A 25,985-nucleotide genomic window follows, 5' to 3' on the forward strand; every position below is an offset into this window, starting at 1 on the left:
CGAAGCCAGATTTTGTCGATGAAGCCTTTGTTCTTCTCATCGATGAAATTCAGAGACTTGTCGACGAGGAGATGCCAAGGAGTTTCAAAAATCGGGAATATTAGGATTTTTTGACGAGGCCATCGATTCGTCGACGAAGTCAGTTAAAGATTCGTCGATGAGAACACCATTTCATCGACGAATGTGCCCGAGTCAAAGGGCTATAAATAGGACTTTCCTTTACTTCCTCATTAAGAAACTTCAAAGATACCTCTCTTTCTCTCTAGAACTCTCCCTACTCTCTCTCTCTCTAGATTTCTTTGCCGATCGTTGCTAGAATTAGGAAATGGAAGTTACCACGAGAATCGTGGAAGGATTCTCTATAGTTTCTACGGATCAGAATCTCGTTTTGGGGATTTTTGGGTTTTAGAAAAAAATTGAGGTAAGACTCGGTTTTCATTCTGATCCAGTAGTTTTGTAGGTAACTGTCTTGTGAGCATATTCTGTACTGTGATTTGTAGGTTTTGGAACTTGGTTCGTTGTTTAGGGGCCTTGGATTTCGGGATTTGTTATTCAGGGAAAAGGTAAGGGGAACTATGTTTATATTGGTTATTTTTGAAATCGGACTCGGTGAAACTGTGGTTCATGGTCTTGTATGTGTTTTGGCTACTCATTTAGGGGGGATCTAACGGGAAAAACTATCATTATTATAGTTTTGGGAAAAAAGGGGCGACGGGCTGCATCCCTGGTTTTGTTGAAAACCGAGGGTATATGTTGATTTATACTGTGATATTGGGATGGTCGTACCTTGACTTGTTTAAACTGTATTTTTTTGGAAAATCATGATTTAGATTACCAAATGGGTGTGGTTTGTTTGGTTATATGAGCATGCATGTGTGTGTGATATGTTGAAATGCTAGTAGGAATGGGGTTCCAAATTGTTCTAGGTACTGAGAGTGTCCGGCTCTATATCCGAGGGTGTGTGTTTATCTCCTGCCATGTAGGCAAGGGTGTCCGGCTCTATATCCGATGGCGTGAGCCTATATCGGCAGATCAGGCCGAAGGGTGTGGATCCACCAGTTAGCACCGGTACGAAGCCATGGGAGTTAGGGACTAGCTATGTGCCGGTGGCGCTGTGTTCACGGGTTGGCTACAGACCAACATCGTATGTAGCGGGTCGGCTTCGGGCCGAAGGGTGTGACAACATCAGGATTGCTGATCATGTGTATGTGTATGTGTGCATGTATGCACTATGGAAACTAGTACTGGAATGCATTTAACTGCGTGTATGTTGCATCATGATAACACTCAAATGCCACACACCGATATAACCTGTGTTCTTCCTTACTGAGAGGTGTCTCACCCCTGCTGTACGTACATTTTTATAGGTCCTTCGAGTAATCGGAACTAGAGTCCTAGTGTAGGGATTATAGTGGCCGGTGTACTGCGTTTAGCGCTTGGGTTAGTGTTAGGACTGTATTTTTGGTGGGTTGTCATTTTGAGATGTATTTGGGCACTTGTTTGTACGTTTTGATAGAGCCATATTCTGCTCTTGTATAGACTCTGGTATGGTACTGTATATGTTGTTATAGAATGACCTTTTTCCGCTGCGTATATGATTGTGATTGGATGTGTTTAGGGTGCCTGAGAACCCCACTGGGTCGGACCCTCATCCGTTGTACTGTATCTTTGGATGTTTTATCAGATACAGGGACAGGTTAGATTACATTCTCACCCCTGGGTCTTATTTTCGGGTTCGGGGCGCGACAGCTTTAGTTTTTCACCCTTACCTGACTACTGAAAAGCCCCTACAATGTCTAGTCCTACACTCGCAGGGTTCCCCGTTCAACACCTTGAAAACAATATCTCCCTGAACAAAATTTCAGTATTTCTTTGAGTATTACATTTTCTTTAACTGTAGGAAAGACAAATATTAAATAAAAAGTCGTACCCTGAATTTGGGATGAAATCCAAGTTAACCCCACCAATGATCCACTCCAGTAGACTTGAAGAGAACTTTCCTAGAAGTGTCATGGTAGTCTCGGATCATCGAATTGACAAGAAATCGGCCCAAAATCTTAGAGAGAATGGGGAGGGGACGAACAAAAGAGAGAGAGAGAGAGAGAGAGAGAGAGAGAGAGAGAGAGAGAGAGAGAGAGAGGGAGGGAGGGTTTATTCGCGTAATTTCTGTAGAAAAATCGAGTTTAGGCTATTTATACACCTGCACTCGTCAACGAGCCACGTCACATCGTCGATAAAGAAATGAAGAAAGTTCGTTGACAAATGTTTACTCCTCGTTGACAAAATTCAGAACTGAAAGATAGCCTCTCGGTATCTTCTCGTCGACGAGACACGTGTCCCTATTGACGATCTCATTAAGCGTGTTCGTCGACGAAACCCTTGTTGAATCCTTAAATTCAATTTCCTTTCTCTCTCCTTTCGTTTATTATTTAATTATTATAATTATACGGGTCTCTACATCCACACTCTAACTAAGACGTGTGGTTGCATCTCTCTCCACATATAGCTACGGTACCGTACTCTTACCATGAGATCAAAATAACATGGTTCTATTATCATATATGACCATTTACATCATAATAAAACTGAAACATAATTCATTTCATAATACTGTATACAACATAATCTGTACATATCTCTGTAAAATATTTGTTAGATACTATCTCGGTAAAAATCGGTGTATCATAAACTCGGCTTTTAGCCGTCATATCTCATATCGGCATATAGCTGTCTTATCATATCTTGGCGTTTAGCTATTACATTTCAGTATTACACAAAACCTACTCATTTAATGCCAATTAAAAACTGTACTTATGCCACACAATTTTTCATTGGGTAACTCATAATTAAATCATCTGCTTGAGAAAGTAATTAATGCTGCTAAAACTGGGGTATGAATATCTCTAGGTTGCTATTTTATTAAATATAGATATGTAACTAATTACGGGAAAAATGAAGATAATCAACCCTACCTTCTTTGGTTGGTTTTAAAATAAGCTTATGATTTGAAATAACAATTTCCCAACCGGTGAAAATGTTCATAAAGTACAATACTATACTTTAAAAATATCATACTTAAATTTAAACAATTGGTTTCGAAAATAAAGCCAGTTAACCCAACCCTAGGCCTGGAAACCTTAGAAAAGTCGTAATTGTATATCTACAAACCGTTTCAACATTCCATTCGTTTAGAACTCATAAACATAGCTGACATAATATAATCTCCTTACCTATTTCCTAAAAAACGACCCAAGACGCTTGAAAACCGAACCCTAACTTTTTCCCGAGTTCAAGAATCAACTCCACTAGACTTGTAGAGATTCGCCCCCTGATCCTCGTGGTAATTTTCGATTGTCGATATAGACAACGATTGACAAGAAATCGTAGAGAGAGAGATGATGGGGGTGGATTAGAGAGAGAGAGAGAGAGAGAGATAGAGAGAGATATATTTAGTTTTCTTAATGAAGAAGCAAACAAAATCCTATTTATAGCTCACTTGACCCGATCAGATTCATTGATGAAATGGCGCATTTGTCAATGAAAAACAGAAGCCCATTCGTCGACAAAAAAAGGGTTTCGTTGACAAGCCTTAGACCTGATATTTTCAATCGTTCTAGATCTCTTTGTTGACAATGCTCTGAATTTTGACGACTAACCTCAGAAGGGTCTTCATCGACAAAGCCTGCTAATCCACCTTTAAAATTTTCCTTTCTTATTTTCTTATTTATTTTCCTTATTATCCGGGTTCAGGTCTCTACACAAAAAATCGAACTTCAATAATCCTAACACACATCAACTTAAACCAAAATACACACATCAATTCAAATCAACCGGTCTCTTTTAAAAGAACTGAGCAGTGAGAGAGAGATAAATGATGCAAACCCTAGTGAGCAAACGCCTTATAGCTACGTTGGGGTTCCTTTTTACAGCTTGCCCACACGAGATCAACGTACAATGGGAGCTGTGCAAAAGCATAAAATGACAATGGCAAGCAAATAAGAGCATACAGTGAAGGAAGGCTCGCGTGGTTCAGTTTGTTTACGAGTAGGAAAAAGTGACCCGCACAGAATGAAACCAGCATGGCAGCTATGGAGGTGAAGAGGGAGGTTAAACCCAGAAGCAGCTTCACTGGCAGCTGTTGGTAGAAATCGCCCTCTTGGTAACGCGAAGTGAGAATTGCAAGAAAACAGACCAGGGCAGTCACAGAGAAGCAGAGGGCGACAAGAGAAGAGACCGCAAAAATACAAAAACCTGTCTCCTTCTCAAAAATTGGTGTGCCATTCGTTTGGTTGAGACCACCGGGAACGGTGGCAGCTGTAGCAAATGCAACTGAAGCAATGAGGGCAGCAACCACCGAGCACGACTCAGAGGTATTAGAGAGCCACTTGCTGCCGCTTTTGACAAGGTCTTTGTGCGTGCGGGTGAAAAGTTCTTTTGGAGTCTCACCATTCTTGTTGAAGCGAACGAAGAATTGGGTTGGCATTGACTTGCTAACAAACTGCATCATCAGAATGATCAAAACAATTAGCTTGAAATTTTAGCAATTAACTGCTTCACCCGTCTGTGCTACCATTATGCCATCTCCTTGGAGTTTTCCAACTATAGGGCTGTATTGGGAGCATGGACTCAGGCCTTGGTTTGGATTGCGGATTTGAACGAAAGTTTTTAACTATATTTTAATACACATACCTTGTACCACTTGATTTCCCACTGCATTTGCAATGCAGCACCAGGAATGAGCCAAGGCCGATGATCTCCAAACGTTGCAGCTAGGTGCAATGCGCTGTTACCTTGGTCATCCAATTGGCAGAACACACTCTCCTTCAGAATCTGCCTCCTCAACAAGAGCTTGTACACAAGGGCCTGCCTGTTCTCCACTGCCAAAAGCACAACATTCTTCTTATTGGAGTCCAAGTCCTGGATAGCCGTAGGAAATGTGTCAAGAATTTTCTCCACTATTTCAGTGATTCCCATTTTTGCTGCAATTAATATGGGTGTTTCCTTCTTCCTTACGTCCCTTTTCTCTACACAAGTACAATCCAAAACTGGTAAATAGATCTCTCAAATGTTCTTTATTAGTGAAAAAGAAAAAAGAAAAAACGGAGACGGCATTATTTTCAAGTCCTTCCTTTTGGATAACAAAAGGTACGGGTATAAACTAGCTAGGGTTAGGTGTTCTTTTTTTAAATGCTCTTAATGTACTTTATCAAGCAGGGCAGCACCCGCTGAACAAAACAAATATGTCAAAAGTAAACAAAAAAGTACTTACCTGAGCCATTCTGATCCTTGCTACGAGTTGCAGACAAGGAACTAATGACCGCATTTTGTGAACTGCCCTGATCATCCATGACTGGCAGTGCATATGTTTCATTTTGTGGAGTTCGCCCATTGTAATCATACTTGTACATAGAAGAATGTTGAACCAGTTCATCCATGACCTGGACAGCCCATGTGTTCCTTTTTTTCTTTTCTATGATTTTCCTTATCCTCCAAAAGCCTACATGCCATACCAGCAAGACAAACAGGTTCGAAGGTAGCATGAATATGGAATGATTAAAGCAACAATCAAATTAATTTTACTACATTTGATCCACAAAAGCATATATATGCTGGTAAAACACGGTATGTGCTGCAAATATTGATTTAAAATAACATATCTGCAGGGAAATATTTTTCACCTTTATTTTCTGCTTTATTCTTTTCTCTTTTTTGCACTTGGCTTGCTGCTACCATATTTTTTTACTATAAAATTCGAGTACTGCCCAATGTTCCATGTTTGCAAGACTTAGGTTAGATTTGGTTAGCAGAAATGGATCGGGGAAGAAATGGGAACATCAGGTATATTTTGGGAGGGGTACCATTCCAAATCAAATTTGATATTTTGTGGAACAGACAAGCAAATCTTTTACAATGAAAATGTCCATTCCTATGCTATTCCATAATAGTTGCAATAACAACTTTTGCTTGCCGTCTGCCTTAAAATAACACCCTCTTGTCCTTTGTACATCATTATGCCCCTATACAATAGCTAGCCTGTTCCCACCATGTTCCACTTAATTTACAAATCAAACGTAACATTAGGATTCAGCTGTACCTAATATTCTCTTTCATATATATATATATATATATACCAATTTCTCCCTTTGATCTCTCTATCGTAATATATATATATATGATCAAAGGGAGAAATTGGGAAGTCCTCTCCACTATCAAATAGTTCAAGGTCTTGCTTTTAGATTGGGAAGTGTTCTATTATTTTTTCATTACTGTGGGAGGTGTTGTGCTGGAGCCAGGAGACGCTGAGCTGGAGACGCGTTGCAAGCTGGAGCTATTATCCATCATTTAATTTGAATGGATGAAACTTCTCAATTTTTGATTTATTGTATTAAATTGTAATTAATTATCAGCCCTATAAGTAGAGAGCTGTGGAGAATTGTGATATGCACAGAGAAGAAAGGAGAGAAAGAAGAGAGTTGTATTTTGCGATTTTAGTGAATTTGTGGTATGCTCCGTGGACGTAGGTCGATCTTGACCAAACCGCGTAAATTTTTGGTGTTATAATTTTCTGGTTGCTCATAGGGTCCTAACAAGTGGTATTAGAGCCTTGTTGGAGCAGAAAGACCAGATCGGAGTATTCATTGAAATCAAAGCTCTGTTAAGTGGCTCAAAATTATTTCTTGAGGCCACCATCACGTTCACCTCGCCGAAATGAAGCTAACGGTGCAAACCAGAGCTCGAAAGGAGCTCAAACGGAGGCACACACGCCTCATCGAAGCAGGACGCCTCATTGCGCGCCGGTGACCTGCAGCTCACGCGCCCCACGCGCCAACGTGTCTTCCTCGCCCGGACCGCCTTAGCTTGACCCGATAACCCGACTTTGACCCAGTGACCCAACCCGGTGACTCACTCAGATTGGATCAACCCAAGACCCGGTCCGCACCCGACCTAGGATCTATATCCGACCCGGCCGCGTCAGCAAAGAAACATCAGCGCCATGTCACCTACGACGATAGCAGGGGGCCCCACTGCCACGTCAAAAGGCGGGACTAGTGCCATGTCATCTGCCATGCCAGCAGGTGGGCCCCACTGCCATGACAGAGACTACCACCTCAGCAGGATGCCTCGTCACGCGCTACGCGTCTTCCTCACCCGAATCGCCTTAGCCTGACCCGAAAACCCACGATATGACATGAAAACCCATTGGTTCACCTGCGATCCGACCCAGAGACCTGGCCCAACTCGTCCATGTAAGCGAGCTAGCGACGTGCTGACTCAGCGACATGTCAGCGTTGACGTCAGCTCCACGTCTTCTGCCACGTCAGCTGGGCCCCATAGTGGGACGACAGCACCACGTCAACAAGTGGGTCCCACATGGCCACATCATTAGCGGCCCCACATTGTCACGTCAGCATTGACCAGTTTGACCTGATCTTTGATCGAGCTTTTTGAAGTCATTTTGGATCCATTTTTCAACCGACTTGAACCATTTCTAAGGTTTTTGACCATTCCAGATCCAACTGTGCTATCCATTTGAGCTAATTCTATCTCTAGATTAGTGAATCAATATGTCGACGAAAAGTGCTCAAAAATCGAAATGTTCAACGACAACAATTTCGATTTTTGGAAGATGTAGATTGAAGATTATTTGTTTGGAAAGGAATTGCACTTACCATTGAAGGGTAAGCCAGCATCTAAGAATGAGGATGAGTGGGATTTGCTTGATCAAAAAGCTCTTGGAGCCATTAGAATGACGTTGTCAAAGTCTGTGGCATTCAATGTCAAGCATATATCATCCACCAAGTCTCTGATGGATGCGCTTTCTAATATGTACGAGCAGTCATCAGCCACTAACAAGGTACATCTCATGAAAAGATTATTTACTATGAGCATGTCTGCAGGTAAAAGTTTTAGTGGGCATTTGAATAATTTCAACAAGTTGTCGGATCAACTCGCCTCAGTCGGGATAACATTTGATAATGAGATTCATGCCCTACTGATTCTCAGTCAGTTGCTCGAAAGTTGGAATGGTGTTGTTACTACAATCAGTAGATCCGTAGGAAAATCAAAGTTTGTATACGATGAGGTCGTCAACATGATTTTGACAGAGGAAATCAGAATGCAGTCAAACCATCGCCCCATTTCGAGTTCAGCCTTGAACATGGAAAGTCAAGGTAGAGGAAACAGGTATGGATAATCAAACAACCGTGACAGATCTAGGCCCAGGCGATCTAAATCTAGAAATTCCAGAGGTTCTCATGACACAGGTTCCCAGAGCACAAAAATTATTGAGTGTTGGAATTGTGGAAAAATTGGTCATTACAAGAACTAGTGCAGAAGTCAGAAGAAAGAATACGAAACGATGGCAAAAGCAAAAGCAAATGTTGCTTCGAAAAATAATGATTTGTTGATCTGCTCTTTGGAGAGCAAAAAGGAGTCTTTGGTGTTAGACTCTGGAGCTTCATTCCATGCCACTTACAGCAGAGATTGCCTAGAGGAGTATACATCAGGTAATTTCAGTAAAGTATATTTGGGCAATGATCAACCTTGCGACATTGTTAGCAAGGGGACAGTGAAGATCAAAATGAATGGGTTAGTATGGAAACTGAGAGATGTCAGGTATATTCCAGACCTAAGGAAGAATTTGATCTCAATCGGTCAATTGGCAGATGAAGGATATAACACATCTTTCATTGGTGATGAATGGAAGATTTCGAAGGGTGCATTGACAATTGCTCAAGGTAAGAAAAGTGGTACTCTTTATGTAACTCCTAATGCATGCATGTCTATTACAGTTGCTACAAGAAATGATAATAGCAACTTATGGTATCAACGACTCAGACACCTGAGTGAGAATGGACTCAGAGTGATACACTCAAAGGGTAAGTTGAGTGATTTACAGTCAGTGAAGATTAACACATGTGAGGATTGCATATTTGGAAAACAGAAAAGAGTCAGTTTCCAGACAAACATCGGTACCCCAAATAAGGAGAGACTTGAGCTAGTTCATTCAGATGTATGGGCACCAACAACCATTTCATCCATAGGTGGGAAGCATTACTTCGTCATATTTATCGATGATCATTCACGGAAGGTATGGGTTTACTTCCTGAAGTATAAATCTGATGTTTTGATGCTTTTAAAATTTGGAAAGCGATGGTTGAAAACGAAACTAGTTTGAAAATCAAGAAGCTGAGAATAGATAACGGTGGTGAGTATGTTAACACCGAGTTCAAGAAATTCTGCTATAAGCATGGTATCAAAATGGAAAGAACTGCGCCAGGTACGCCTAAACACAATGGCGTAGCCGAGCGGATGAACAGAACATTGACAGAAAAAGCCAGAAGCACGCGTATGCAGTCAGACTTGCCAAAGATGTTTTGGATAGAAGCAGTCAACACATCAACTTATTTGATTAACAGGAGTCCATCCGTACCATTGGACTATAGTCTACCAGAAGAAGTTTAGAGTAACAAAGAGGTAAGACTTTCACATTTGAAAGTTTTTGGTTGTGTTGCATATGTACATATCAATGATCATGTCAGGAACAAGTTAGATCTGAAATCTCGGAAATACACTTTCATCGGTTATGGTGGAGATGAATATGGATATCACATTTAGGATAATGAAAACAAAAAGGTGATCAGAAGCAGAGATGTGATTTTTGATGAAAAGGTGATGTACAAAGATAGACACACAACAGAATCTATAGAGTCTGAAACAACCTTTGTAGATGTGGATGATATTTTAGAATGTGTAAGGATACGTTAGTGGAACACCGAGAATCCTCAGCAGAATACTGAGAGTCCTCAAGCAGAGGAACATGTGGAGCATATTGTTGCACCACCACCTCCGACTTCAGCACAAGAGCTTAGGAGATCTTCTTGACAACATGTACCAAACATGATGTATGTGAACCATTTACTTCTTACAGATGGAGGAGAACCCGAATGCTATGTTGAAGCATGTTAGGCAGGAGATTCGAGCAAGTGGGAGCTTGCAATGAAAGATGAGATGAAGTCTCTTAACTGCAACAAAACATGGGAACTAGCTAAGTTGCCCAATGGTAAGAAGGCTCTTCACAACAAATGGGTTTACAGGATCAAAGAAGGGCATGATAGATCTAAGAGGTATAAAGCTCGATTAGTAGTCAAAGGTTTCAAACAGAAAGAAGGAATTGACTACATCGATATTTTTGCACAGTTGTTAAGCTGACAACCATCAGAACTGTTTTGAGTATTGTTGCCTCAGAGGGTTTACATCTTGAGCATTTGGACATGAAGATGGCATTTCTTCATGGTGATCTTGATGAGGAAATTTACATGCAACAACCATAAGGTTTCTAAGTAAAAGGTAAAGAGAATCTTGTATGCAAATTGAAAAAGAGTTTGTATGGTTTCAAACAAGCTCCTAGACAGTGGTATAAGAAATTTGACAACTGTATGCAGAGGACCAATTTTCAGAAGTGCAATGCCAACCAGTGTTGCTACTTCAAAAGGTATCGTACTAGCTATATTATTCTATTGTTATATGTTGATGATATGCTAGTCGCAAGATCAGATATAGAAGAAATCAGAAAATTGAAGCAACAATTGTCAGAGGAATTTGATATGAAAGACTTAGGTCCTGCAAAGCAGATTCTTGGGATGCGGATCTCTAGAGATAAGCAACAAGGAACGTTGCAGTTATCTCAGTCAGAGTACATCAGCCGTGTTTTACAGAGGTTTAACATGAGTAGCGCCAAAACTGTAAATACACCATTGGCAGGTCATTTCCGTCTCTCTAAGGATCAGTCTCCCCAGACAGATGAAGAAAAAGACTTCATGGCTAAGGTACCATATGCCTCAGCTTTTGGAAGTCTAATGTATGCTATGGTTGGTACCAGACTGGATATTGGCTAAGCAGTGGGAGCTGTCAGTAGGTATATGTCAAATCTAGGGAAGACACACTGGAAAGCAGTGAAGTGGATTTTGAGATATCTACGTGGCACTATTGATAAGTGCCTATGTTTTGGCAAAAGCAATTTGAAAGTCCAAGGATTTGTATATGCTGATTTTGCAGATGAAATTGATCATCGCAGAAGCATCACCAGGTATATATATTCACTGTTGGCACAACAACTGTTAGTTGGATGTCACAGATACATAAGATTGTTGTTTTATCCACTACAGAAGCTGAGTATGTAGCAGTGACAGAAGCCAGTAAAGAGATGATTTAGTTTCAGGATTTGTTAACGGAGCTTTAATTAAAGCAAGAGAGGAATTTTTTGTACAGTGACAATTAGAGTGTGATACATCTGGAAAAGAACTCCACATTTCATTCTAGAACTAAGCATATTGGATTGCGTTATCACTTCGTTAGATTTCTGATAGAGGACAGCGTATTGTGTAAGAACCTGAATCATGATAAGTGGTTTTATATATGTAAAAGAGAGGGGCATTTTGGTAAAGAGCAGGCCTCGTCGACGAAGTCAGATTTCATCGACGAAGTCTTTATCCTTCTCGTCAACGAAATTCAAAGACTCATCGATGAGGAGAAGCCGAGAAGTTTCAGAAACCAAGAATATCAGGATTCATTGACGAATTCCCCATCTCGTCGATGAGAAGACTATAGGGCCTCATCAATGAGGACACCATCTCGTCGAAGAATTTGCCCGAGTCAAACGTGCTATAAATAGAATTTCCTTTACTTCTTTATTAAGAAACTTCAAATATCTCTCTCTCTCTCTCTCTCTAGAACTCTCCCTACTCTCTCTCAATCCCTAGATTTCTTCGCCGATCGTAGCTGGAATCGTGAATCTAAAGTTACCGCGAGGATCGTGAAATGATTCTCTACAAGTTCTACGGATTGGAATCCCGTTTCAGAGATTTTCGGGTTTTGGCAAAAAATTGAGGTAAGACTCGATTTTTAATTCTGATCCAGTAGTTTTGTAGGAAACTGTCTTGTGAGCATATTGTGTACTGTTGATTGTAGGTTTTGGAATTCAGTTTGTTGTTTAGGGACCTTGGAGTTCGAGATTGGCTATTCGGGGAAAAGGTAAAGGGAACTATGTTTATATTGATTATTTTCGAAATCGAACTCGGTGGGACTGTGGTTCACAGTCCTATGTGTGTTTTGGCTACTCATTTGGGGGGATCTAACTAGGAAAACTATGGGTTTTTCATTATTACAGTTGTGGGAAAAGGGGGCGACGGGCTGCATCCCTAGTTTTGTTGAAAACCGAGGGTATATGTTAATTTATATTGTGTTATTGGGATGGTTGTGCCTTGGTTTGTTTGAATTATATTTGTTTGGAAAACCATGATTTAGATTACCAAATGGTTGTGGTTTGTTTGGTTATATGAGCATGCATGTGTGTGATATGTTGAAATGCTAATAGGAATGCGGTTCCGAAATTATTCTAGGTACTGAGAGTGTTCGGCTCTATATCCGAGGGCATGTGTTTATCGCCTACCACATAGGCAAGAGTGTCTGGCTCTATATCTGGGGGCGTGAGCCTATTCCGGTAGATCAGACCGAAGGGTGTGGATCCACTGGTTAGCGTCGATACGATGCCATGGGAGTCAAGGACTAGCCATGTGCCGGTGGCGCCATGCTTCGCTGGTTGGCTACGGGTCAACATCGAATTGTCGCGGGCCGGATTTGGGCCGAAGGGTGTGATGACACCGGGATTGCTGATCATGTGTGTGTGTATGCACTGTGTGAACTAGTTCTGGATTACATTTAACTGCGTGTATGTTGCATCATGATAACACTCAAATACCACACACCAATATAACATGTGTTTTTCCTTACTGAGAGGTGTCTCGCCCCTACTGTACGTAGATTTTTACAGGTCGTTCGAGTAACCAGAACTAGCGTCCTGGTGTAGGGAGCGTAGTGGATAGTGTACTGCGGATAGCGTTTGGGTAAGTGCTAGAATTGTATTTTGGTAAGTTGCCATTTTGGGATGTATTTGGGCAACCGTTTGTACGTTTTTGATAAAGTCATGTCCTGCTCTTGTAAAGACTCTGGTATGGTACTACATATGTATAGAATGATATTTTTCTGCTACGTATATGATTGTGTTTGGATGTGTTTAAGGTGCCTAGGAACCCCACGGGGTCGGACCTCGATCCTTTGTACTGTATCTTTGGTTGTTTTATCGGATACAGGGACAGGTTAGATTACATTTTCACCCCCGGGTCCCATTTTCGGGTTCGGGGTGTGACATCTTGGTATTAGAGCTAAACAGGTTACTAGATCTTGTAGACTTGGTTAGGCTTAGTTGTGAGTACATACCAGAGTATAAGATGTGGATATGGGTAGAGTTGGTTGAGGGTTGTTCGGTTGCTAGACCGAGATTTGTCGACTGTATTCTGTGTTTTTCCTGGGATAACGATTCTAGCAAAAGTAGGGCAGATCATTGATGACTTTCGTGTCAGTGTGATAGGACAAACTTAGACCTGGAAGGGAGTAGTTAACACGATTAGTGTAGATAATTGTGTTAACTGTATATGTTGTAGGGATACTGATAGATTCCTATTGTGCTGTAGAATGGAGCACAAGGATAATGACCTAGGAAGTGGCTCTAAGGAGATTGCGAGTGATAAGTCTCCCTCTGTGCCTAAAGGTTTGACGAGGAAGGTATTACGGGAGATTGGGCGGAGTGTGAGGAGACGCGAGCGCTCTCCTATTGTTGCGGGGTGCACCATTGAAAGGTTCACATGCATGCATCCTCCGACGTTCTCTGGAGGACCGAACCCGATGATAGTAGAGGATTGGATAGAGAAGATTGAGAGGATTTTGGAGGTCCTACACTGCACGGATAGGCAGCGAATCCTTTATGCCACCTTCTAGCTGTCTAGGGAGTCGGGTCGATGGTGGACTGTCGTGAATCTGCTGGAGAAGCAGAGAAGTGTTCCTGAGGAGATGACGTGGAGTCGTTTTAAGGAAGTGCCCTTTGATTGATACTTCTCGGCTTCAGTACGCGATGCGAAGGCGGATGAGTTTTCTGCTCTGACTTAGGGGAGTATGACGGTGTAACGACCCGAAAAATAATGGTATTTAAATAATAATGAGGGAGAGAAATGGAAACATAAATAGAAGGAAAAAATTTTCAAGAATTACCAGGCTTATCGACGAATACAGGGATTCGTCGACGAATGTCTTCAGGATCTCGTTGATGAAGTTCCGTTTCGTTAACGAGAAAATACCGAGAGACGGATTTGGGCTACTCTGAATTTCGTCGACGAAGGGTAGGGTTCGTTGACGAATTTACTGAAGGACTCGTCGACGAGGTGACGTGTCTCTTTGACGAATCTGGCCTTATAAGTAGTGAAAAATCAGATTTTTCTCACATTTCAACACCTCTCTCTCTCTCTCTCTCTCTCTCCTACAGACTCTCTCCCTTCTCTCTTCGATTTCGGCCCCGCCAATCGCCGAATTGACGATCTGAAGCCACCACAATGCTCCTGGCAAAGTTCTCTACAAGTTTGCCGGAGCGGATCGTTAGTGAAACGAGGTTGGATTTCATCCCAAATTTAGGATAAGGCCTTTTAGTCCATTTTTGGGCTTCTGATAGTTATAGGAAATGATGTAGGCTAAGAAATATTAAAGTTTTGTTCTATAATTTATGGTTTTCAGGGTGTTGAGTGGAGAACCCTGCGGGTGTTGGACCTGTTATAGCAGGAGATTTTTAGCAGGAAATAGGTAAGGGAAATATGCTATGCTAGATTATATGAATATATTTTCAGTATGAAATTATAAATGTTCCACCAAAGTATTGTTTACAGCAGAGATTTATATAGTTTGTCAAATGTGATTAATATGTTTTAAAATTATTGTGTGGCTAGAGAATATAAATATAGTATAGAAACATGTTTTACAGTATTTTCAGAGATGTATTTTACAGAATATTTAGACAGTGAATGTATTATACAACAATTACAGAAATACCATGATTATACAGTTTTACAGTACCATGACATACAGATTTACAGTTAATTACAGAGACATAGTTGATATAGATACAGTTTTTTACAGCATCATGGTTTATACAGTTATTACAGAATCATGGTAAAACAGATAGTGGCATATGGAGATATATTATATATCAAACCCTGTTGGACCATACAGTTTACAAAGCACAGTACTGCAGTTACATACAGTTTATAGAGTACAACCACCTATTCAGACAATACATGGTATAAAGGTCGATTGCGTAGAGCCCACGAGTGGACAGGCTCCCCATCAGATATGGGTTGAGGAGGGTTGATCAGACTATGGACTATAATGATTTATTCTTGGTTGGCCAGGCAGGGTAAATCCCGCTTATGGGCCGCATAACCCTATCATGAGGGGTTAAATCATGACACACAATTATCCATAGGAAAGTTTACAGTTATTATTATGTTTATACAGCTTTACAGAAACAGAAAGTATATACGTATTAGTAGTATTTTGAATAGAAACCTAAAGTACATAAATGTTAAGCAACAGGAAAAAATGAAGACTATATTTCTAGTATTGTGCTTTACATCATTATATGAAAATAGATTTGCATAATATTGTAGCTCATTTTCCACACACTTGTAATAGTATATTTCACCTTACTGAGCTTTGGCTCATTCTAGTGTTGAATCATTTTTTAGGTGATCTAGATAGGCAAGCAGACCAAGCTTGCAGATAAAGGGGCTTCAGTACAGCCCTGTCTGAGAGAGAGTGGGTATATTTTTGGGAATATTTTGTATACCCCTCACCGGTTGAGGATATTGGGGAAACAGTGATATGTGTATATTTTGGGAAACATGTTAGCACTCTGGTATTGTATTGTATATAATTATGTATGGATATGTTTATTTGATTTTCGCTTCTTACTGCTTAGGTTAATGATTGGGTTCAATCCAGTATGGTATCAAAGCATGTTAAATATCCTAGTATAAAAAATAAAATAAAAAAACAGTTAAATAGCAGGTCGTTACTAGAGTATAGGAAAAGGATTTAAGGTTTGTTCAGTTGTCTCGATACAGGATTTTCGTGATGGTTTATGTGTTTTTCCTGGGGTGACGATTTCAGGAAAACCATAGTAAACTATTGTCGGGTCGTGTGTCTAGGTGATAGAACTAGATATCGAGTTAAGGTCAGGGAAGGTAATTAATTTTGAGTTGGTATAGGATAGGTCCGTATAGGAGACAAAGTGCTTAAGTGTGTTTCTTGTTTTCAGGATGGACCCAGGAAGTAGCGACATGAATGTTGGGAAGGATAGGCCAGGACCTTCCAGCATAGGTGGAGGAGATACTAATGATGTACTGCGCAACGTCACTTAGCAGATAATGGCTGAGAGGGCCAAGAGTTATGGGGAGCATGGCTGTTCGATTGAGCAGTTTATGCATATGAAGCCCCCATCCTTTGCTAAAGGAGATGACCTGATTGTAGCTGAGAATTGGGTCCAGGATATCAAAGAGACATTGGCAGTGCTTCCATGTCCGGATGAACAGAAAGTAGCATTTGCAACATTTAAGCTGACAGGGGAGGCGAAGCGCTAGTGGAGAGCAGCGCGTCTGATAGGATCAGAGGTTGGTTCCAGTTCCAGTGACATGGGACTGATTCAAGGATCTATTCTTCAAGCGGTATTTCCCTTCTATCATTCGTAGTGCGAAAGCAGCAGAGTTTCTGCATTTGATACAGGGGCAGATGACTGTATCCCAGTACATGGCTCGGTTTGTCGAGTTGTCGCGTTTTGCTCCACATCTAGCACCTGATGAAGAGAAAAAGGTAAGGAAGTTTGAAGAGGGACTGAAATAGAATTTGTTTAAGCAAGTAATTGGTTTCAAGACTCAAACATTCACAGAGGTTGTAGACAGAGCTGCAATTATTAAGAGTGGCATTCAGAGGGGTATAGCGGCTCAGCGTCAGCAGAAGAGGCCGGCACCTTAGGGTTTTCAGGTTGGCTCCAATAAGGGTCCATGGAGAGGAGGTCACGATAGGGGAGACCAGAGGCAGATGGCTGGACCTCGAGGAAATCAGGGTTTGCATATCGTCCCGATATGTCAAACGTGCGGGAGATGTCATCCGGGGGAGTGCCAGGTAGGAAGCGATGTATGTTATCGATGTGGGAGTCCCAGCCACACGGAACGTGCATCTCCAGGTCCGCCAGACCAGGTCCCAGCTCCCAGGCCCTATTAGGGGAGGATATCAGGTAGCTCGGGGAGGATATCAGGCACCTCATCGTGGCCAGCAAAGGAATGTGGCCCCAGCACAAGTATACACTCTGACGCCAAGAGATGCAGAGGCTGCTACGGATGTGGTGACAGGTACATTTACTGTTTTATCATATCCGGTTATTGTTCTTTTTTACTCAGGTGCTACTCATTCTTTCATTTCTGCATTTTATGTTACATTATCTGATAGTGAGACCCAGTCCTTAGATATAGCACCGTCGGTAGCTACGCCATCAAGATCAGTGATCAGATGTCAGAGGGTACTTAGAGGTTATCCGATAGAAATTCAGGGGAAAGTGCTACCGGCAGATCTGATTGTGTTTGATATGTGTGGGTTCGATATAATATTGGGTATGGACTGGTTGGCTGCCAATCACGTTAGCATTAATTGTTTTCAGAAAGAAGTAATATTCAGACCTCCTGGAGAGAGGGAATTTAGATTCGTTGATTCACGGGTATGTGCTCCAACACAGTTGGTGTCCGCCGTGCAGGCAGGCAGATTACTCCTGGACGGAGGTCAGGGGTTTATAGCATTTGTGAAAGAAGTATCTAAAAATGAATTGAAGATTGACAGCACTCCAGTAGTATGAGAATTTCTAGTTGTTTTTCTAAAGGAGCTACGAGGGTTGCCTCCTATGCAGGAGGTAGATTTTCCTATAGATTTACTCCCAGGGACTACGCCGATCTCTAAAGTCTCGTAACGTATGGCTCCAGCTGAATTGGGAGAATTAAAGGAGCAGTTGCAGGATTTGCTGAACAGGGGGTTTATATGACCTAGTGTATCGCCATGGGGAGCTCCAGTGTTGTTCGTAAAGAAGAAAGATGGGTCCATGAAGATGTGTATTGATTACAGGAAGATAAACAAGATTACTATTAAGAATAAATATCCTCTACCCCATATAGACAATTTGTTTGATCAGCTCCAGGGCACACGGGTATATTCCAATATTGACCTCAGATCCGGGTATCATCAAGTAAGAGTAAAAGCGAAGGACGTTGCAAAAACAGCCTTTAGGACCAGTTACGGGCACTATGAATTTCTCATTATACCGTTTGGTCTAACGAATGCCCCGGCTGTGTTCATGGACTTGCTGAACAGAGTCCTTCACCAGTATCTAGATCAGTTTGTAGTAATTTTCATTGATGATATACTGGTGTACTCGAGGAGTTTTGAGGAGCATAGGGTGCATTTGAGGCAGGTGTTGCAGACACTCAAAGAGGAGAAGCTTTATGCTAAGTTTAACAAGTGTGAGTTTTGGCTTGAAAAGGTGGCATTTTTAGGCCACGTGATCTTAGGGGACGATATTTCAGTGGGTCCCAGCAAGATTGATGTGGTGGTAAATTGGGCTAGGTCAAGAAATGTGCAGGAAGTTAGGAGCTTCTTAGGACTGGCAAGTTATTACCGTCGTTTCGTTGAGAGATTTTCATCTTTGTCAGGACCTCTCACGCGATTGACTAGGAAAAATTCCAGATTTGTGTGAAATGAAGAATGTGAGCAGAACTTCCAGGAATTAAAGCAGCGGCTCATCATTACACCAGTTCCAACGATTCTATCGGGAGGTGATAGTTATGTAATTTACAGTGACGCATCTTTGAAAGGGCTTGGTCGTGTGCTGATGCAGCACGATAGGGTGATAGCATATGCGTCCAGGCAGTTGAAAGAATATGAAAAGAACTACCCTACTCACGATCTAGAATTGGCTGCGGTTGTACATGCACTGAAGATCTGGAGACATTATTTATATGGTGAGAGGTGTGAGATATTTTCGGATCACAAAAGCCTAAAGTACTTCTTTACACATAAAGAGTTGAATATGCAATAGAGGAGGTGGTTGGAACTCATTAAGGATTACGAATGCACCATCAGTTACCACCCAGGTAAAGCAAATGTGGTAGCTGATGCACTGAGCCGTAAATCAGGAGACACAACACAACTAGTAGCGGTAGTTCAGTATCCGATTCTAACGAACTTAGAGAGACTCGGTGTGGAATTAGTGGAAGATGATCCCCAGACGCTTATTGCCAGTTTGATTGTACAACCCACATTATATAAGAGGATTAAAACTGCTCAGAGAGATGATCCAGAGTTAATGGAGGTGCTTGCCAGGATACAGGATGGTCAGGAAGAGGAATTCAGTATTTCTGACGATGGGATTCTAAGATTTCGCACCAGATTGTGTGTGCCTGTAGATGATAGCATCAGGAGGACGATTTTAGAGGAGGCACATAGATCTCCATACACTATTCATCCTGGCAGTACGAAAATGTATAGGGATCTGCGAGAGTATTTCTGGGAGAGTGGCATGAAAAGGGAGATAACAGAGTTTGTGCAGTAGTGTTTGACGTGTCAGCAGGTTAAAGCTAAGCACTAGAGACCGGCTGGTCAAATGCAGTCATTATTCATTCTTGAGTGGAAGTGGGACCACATATCTATGGATTTTTTTACTGGTCTGCTGCCAGCACCGCATGGTCAGAATGCCATTTGGGTGATAGTTGATAGATTGACAAAGACAATGCATTTTCTGTCCATTAAAATTAGCTACCCTATGAACAGGTTAGCCGAGATTTACATACAAGAGATTGTTCGACCCCATGGAGTGCCGATATCAATAGTCTCAGACCGTGATCCACGTTTTACTTCACGATTTTGGAAGAGTCTGCAGGAGGCTTTGGGGACTCAGTTAGCATTCAACACCGCTTTTCATCCTCAGACTGACGGTCAGACAGAGATGACCATTCAGGTACTTGAGGATATGTTGGGGGCGTGTGTTTTGGATTTTGGTGGTAGTTGGACTCAGTATATGCCATTGGTGGAATTTGCTTACAACAATAGCTATCAGGAAAGCATAGGTATGGCTCCTTATAAGGCACTTTATGGTAGGAAGTGTCGTTCCCCTTTATACTGGAGTGAGCTGGGTGAGAGACGAGTTGTGGGGCTAGAAATAGTACAGCAGGCGTACGATAAAGTCCAACTTATTCGAGACAGGATCAGTGCAGCACAAAGTCGGCAGAAAAACTACGTGGATACTCGCCGCCGAGAATTGAAATTTGAAGTGGGTGATCATGTATTTCTGAAAATCGCACCATTGAAGGGAATCATGAAGTTTGGGAAGAAGGGTAAGTTGAGCCCAAAGTTCATTGGCCCATTTGAGATACTTGAGAAGATTGGGTCAGTAGCCTATCGGCTAACTTTACCACCATCTCTATCCAAGAATCATGACATGTTTTATGTTCTATGTTAAGGAAATATGTCCCTGATCCTTCTTATATCATCAGCTATGTAGACTTGGAACTCAGGAATGATCTAGCATATGAGGAAGCTCCAATTCAGATCTTAGACAGAAAAGATCAGGAATTGCGCAATAAGAAGATACAATTGGTAAAAGTCCTGTGGAGAAATCACGCTATAGAAGAAGCTTCGTGGGAGCTTGAAAGCGAGATTAGACAGAAATATCCCCACTTGTTTAGTGGGTCATAACAATGATGTATAATTAAAGTAATAGTAATTTTATTTTGTTAAGTCCAATGTAATTGTAATGTAGTGTATAGGATAGGTAGCATTTGGTTTTGGGGGAAATTTTCTTTTATGGTTGTAATCTCCCAGAACTACCCATGTAATCACGGTATTCCTCCGCCATAAGTAAGGGCAGGTAATAAAATAGGTAGACCCTTTTTCTTTACTAGATAATAGAGTGAATAGATAGAGATATACAGATAGTAAATTTCGAGGACAAAATTTTATAAGGGGAGGAGAATGTAACGACCTGAAAAATAATAGTATTTAAATAATAATGAGGGAGAGAAATGGAAACAAAAACATAAGGAGAAAAATTTCTAGAATTACCAGGCTTCGTCGACAAATACAGGGATTCGTCGACGAATGTCTTCAGGATCTCGTTGACGAAGTTCCATTTCGTCGACAAGAAAATACCAAGAGACGAATTTAGGCTACTTTCTGAATTTTATCAACGAAGGGTAGGATTCGTCAACGAATTTACTGAAGGACTCGTCGACGAGGTGACATGTCTCGTCGACGAATCTAGCCCTATAAGTAGTGAAAAATCATATTTTTATCACATTTCAGCGCCTCTCTCTCTCTCTCTCTCTCTCTCTCTTCTTTCTCTCTCCTACGGACTCTCTCCCTTCTCTCTTCGATTTCGGCCCCGCCAGTTGCAGAATCGACGATCCGAAGCCTACACAATGCTCCTAGAAAAGTTCTCTACAAGTCTGCTGGAGCGGATCGTTGGTGAAACAAGGTTAGATTTCATCCCAAAATCAGGATAAGGCCTTTTAGTCCATTTTTGGGCTTCTGACAGTTATAGGAAATGATGTAGGCCAAGAAATATTGATGTTTTGTTATAAGATTTATGGTTTTCAAGGTGTTGAGTGGAGAACCCTACGGGTGTTGGACCTATTATAGCAGGGGATTTTTAGCAGGAAACAAGTAAGAGAAATATATTATGTTAGGTTATATGAATATATTTTTAGTATGAAATTATAAATATTCCACCAAAGTATTGTTTACAACAGAGATTTATATAGTTTGCCAAATGTGATTAATATGTTTTAAAATTACTGTGTGGCTTGAGAATATAAATATAATATAAAAACATGCTTTACAGTATTTTCAGATATGTGTTTTATAGAATATTTAGACAGTGAATGTATTTTACAACAATTACGGAAATACCATGATTATACAGTTTTACAGTACCATGACATACAAATTTACAATTAATTACAGAGACATAGTTGATATAGATACAGTTTTCTATAGCGTCATGGTTTATACAGTTATTGCATAATCATGGTAAAACAGATAGTGGTATATAGAGATGTATTATATATTATCAGACCCTATTGGACCATACAGTTTACAGAGTACGGTACTGTAACTACATACAGTTTATAGAGTGCAATCACCTATTCAGATAATACGTGATATAAAGGTCGATCGCATAAAGCCCACGAGTGGACAGGCTCCCCATCAGATATGGGTTGAGGAGGACTGATCAGACTATGGAGTATAGTGATTTATTCTTGGTTGGCCAGCCAGGGTAAATCCCGCCTATGGACCACACAACCCTGTCATGAAGGGTTAAATCATGACACACAATTATCCACAGGGAAGTTTACAGTTATTATTATGTTTATACAACTTTACAAAAACAGAAAGTATATACATATTAGCAGTATTTTGAATAGAAACCTAAAGTACAAAAATATTAAGCAACAGGAAAAAATGAAGACTATATTTCTAGTATTGTGCTTTACATGATAATATGAAAATAGATTGGCATAATATTGTAGCTCATTTGTCACACACTAGTAATATCATATTTTGCCTTACTGAGCTTTGGCTCATCCCAGTGTTGAATCATTTTTCAGGTGATCCAGATAGGCGAGCAAACCAAGCTCGCAGATAAAGGGGCTTTAGTACAGCCCTGTCAGAGAGAGAGTGAGTATATTTTTGGGAATATTTTGTATACCCCTCACTGGTTGAGGATATTGGGGGAACAGTGATATGTGTATATTTTGGGAAACACGTTAGTACTCTGGTATTGTATTGTATATAATTATGTATGGATATGTTTATTTGATTTCCGCTTCTTGCTGCTTAGGTTAATGATTGGGTTCGATCTAGTATGGTATTAGAGCATATTAAATATCCTAGTATAAAAAATATATATATATATATATATATAATCCAGTTAAATAGCAAGTCGTTACAGACGGTGCAGGGGTATGCGGCTCGATACATAGAGCTATCCTGCTTTGCACCGTGTTTGATCTCGAGCGAGTATGAGAAAACTCGGAGGTTCGAGAAGGGTTTGAGGAAGGATATCTGCAGACTAGTATCTGAGAGGACGAGGTGGATCAGGAATCAAGGAAGACGACATTACCTTATGGTTCTCAAATAGGATCTCGTCAGGGATCATAGAAGAAGAGGAGCAAGGGCTCGGGTTACCGTCAGAATACCGAGCGCCAGGATTCTCAGATGAGCCAGACTAGTGATCGTTGTACCAGATGCCACAGGCCACACGAGGGTGAGTGCCGGTCATTTGGGGGTAACTGCTACAACTGTGGCCAACCAGGCCACATGTCTTGTGATTGTCGTGCACCGAAGCAAGATGTGCCTGCATTCAGTGGGAACCGAGGGAGCAATCAGATACCTCGGGGAACCGTTCAGACAAATACAGCTCCAGCCAGAGTATATTCTCTTACTCCAGTGGACGCTGAGCATGCAGGTAACATGGTGACAGGTACCTTATTATTGCTTCCAAATAAAGCTTCTATTTTGCTTGATTCGGGTGCAACCCATTCCTTTGTGTTTGTGAATTTTGTGGGACGGGGTGGGGTTGAGACCCGAGACATGAATGAAGTGTTATCTATTACTACGCCATCTGGGAGTGTATCTTTCTGTAGGAAGATGTTGGTAGACTGCCCAGTGGAACTTCAAGGAAAGCTGCTACCAGTAAATCCGGTTGTATATGACATGTCGTGGTTCGATGCCATTCTAGGGATGGATTGGTTGTTCTCCAGTTATGCTGTGATCGACTACCGTAGGAAGGTGGTAGTTTTTAGACCTCCTGGGGAGCAAGAGTACGAATTCGTGGGATCGTGTGTGCGTCCAGTGCCATAGATTCTGTCGGCACTGCAGGTGAGGAGGCTACTCTTGGACAGATGTCAGGGGTACCTACCTTGTATGAAGGAACCGCTGTGGGATGAGTTGAGACTCAAGGACATTCAGGTAGTCAGCGAATTCCCGGATATGTTTCCGGATGATTTACCAGGTTTACCTCCAGATCGTGAGGTTGAGTTTGCGATAGAGTTACTATCTGGTAAGGCACCGATCTCTAAAGCTCCGTACCGAATGGCTCTAGCGGAACTTCGAGAGTTGAAGGAACAATTGCAGGAATTACTGGATAGGGGATTCATTCGACCTAGTGTTTCGCCCTGGGGAGCTCCAGTATTGTTTGTAAAGAAGAAGGACGGGTCGATGCGGATATGCATTGATTACCGTGAGATTAACAAGGTAACTGTGAAGAATCACTATCCTTTACCTTGTATAGATGATCTTTTTTACTAGTTGCAGGGCACACGGGTCTTTTCGAAGATCGACTTGCGGTCAGGATATCATCAGGTGAGGGTCAAATCAAAGGATGTAGCGAAGACATCTTTCTGAACTAGATATGGCCACTACAAGTTCTTAGTCATGCCTTTTGGGTTAATGAATGCTCCGGCAGTGTTCATGGATCTGATGAACAGGGTTTTCCATGAGTACCTAGATCAGTTCGTAGTGGTATTCATTGACCACATTCTAGTATACGCGAGAAGTACAGAAGAGCACGTGGAACATTTGAGGTTAGTGTTACAGATTCTGTGGGAGAAGAAGTTGTATGCTAAACTGAAGAAGTGCGAGTTCTGGTTGAGTCAGATTGCATTCTTAGGCCATATGATTACTGGGGATGGTATATCAGTTGATCCTAGCAAGATTGAAGCTGTGGTCGACTGGGTAAGGCCGAAGAATGTACAGGAGGTTCGGAGTTTTCTGGGACTAGCGGGTTACTATCGTCGATTCGTAGAGGGTTTCTCTAAACTATCTGGACCTCTAACACCATTGACTAGGAAAGGAATGAATTTTGAGTGGACCAGTGATTGCGAGCAGTGCTTTTAGTAGTTGAAGCACCGATAGGTTACTACTCCAGTGTTGACCATTCCTTCGGGGGATGGTGAATTTGTGATTTATAGCGACACGTCTCTAAAAGGTTTGGGATGTGTGCTTATGTAGCAAGGTAAGGTAGTGGCGTATGCTTCTCCACAATTGAAAGAGTACGAGAAGAATTACCCTACACATGATCTAGAATTGGCTGTTGTGGTATATGCACTAAAAATCTGGTGACACTATATGTACAGGGTGTAGTGTGAGATCTTCACTAACCATAAGAGCCTCAGGTATTTCTTCAAATAGAAGAAGTTGAACATGAGGCAGAGGCGGTGGCTAGAGTTGATTAAGGACTACGATTGCACGATCAGTTATCACTCGGGGAAGGCTAATGTGGTAGCTGATGCGTTGAGTCGGAAGTCGGGGCCTACGGCTGTATCTACGGTTTTAACTCAGTATCATGTCAGGCTGGATTTGAAAAGCCTTGGCGTGGAGTTGGTGTCCAGTGATCATCAGGCTTATCTTGCTGGTTTGGTGGTCCAATCGACCTTATTTGAGAGTATAAAAGCCACGCAAGCTAGTGATGCAGAGTTGGCAGAGGTTATGGAAAAGGTACAGCAGGGACTGGCTACAGAGTTTAACATCTCTGAGGGAGGTATGCTGAGGTTTGGGACCAGGTTGTGTGTTCCGAATGATGATAAGATCAGAAGGACGATTATAGAGGAGGCACATTGTTCTATGTATACGGTACATCCTGGTAGTACAAAGATATACTTGAGACTTGTGCGAGACCTTTTGGTGGTCTGGTATGAAAAGGCAGATTGCTTAGTTCGTGGAGCAGTGTCTGACGTGTCAATAGGTGAAAGATGAACATCAGAGATCGGCAAGGCCCTTGCAGCCTTTGCCTATTCCGGTGTGGAAATGAGAGTATATTTCCATAGATTTTGTGACCGGACTGCCACCAGCACTTCACGGACAGAATGCTATCTAGGTGATTGTGGATAGATTGACGAAATCTACCCATTTCATACCGATAAAAGTTAGCTATCCTTTAAGTAGGCTAGCGGTGTTGTATGTGCATGAGATTGTGAGAATGCACGGGGTACCGGTGTCCATTGTGT

General features: G+C 41.5%; 1 protein-coding gene across 2 annotated transcripts in view; it reads right to left on the bottom strand.

Annotated features, from left to right (window-relative positions):
- LOC131145621 (uncharacterized) overlaps positions 1-25,985 on the bottom strand; it is a 45,372-nt gene that overhangs the window by 10,505 nt on the left and 8,882 nt on the right. The window lies entirely within an intron of this gene.

The sequence above is a fragment of the Malania oleifera genome, chromosome 13 (assembly GCF_029873635.1).
Source record: "Malania oleifera isolate guangnan ecotype guangnan chromosome 13, ASM2987363v1, whole genome shotgun sequence".
Taxonomy (NCBI): Eukaryota; Viridiplantae; Streptophyta; class Magnoliopsida; order Santalales; family Ximeniaceae; genus Malania; species Malania oleifera.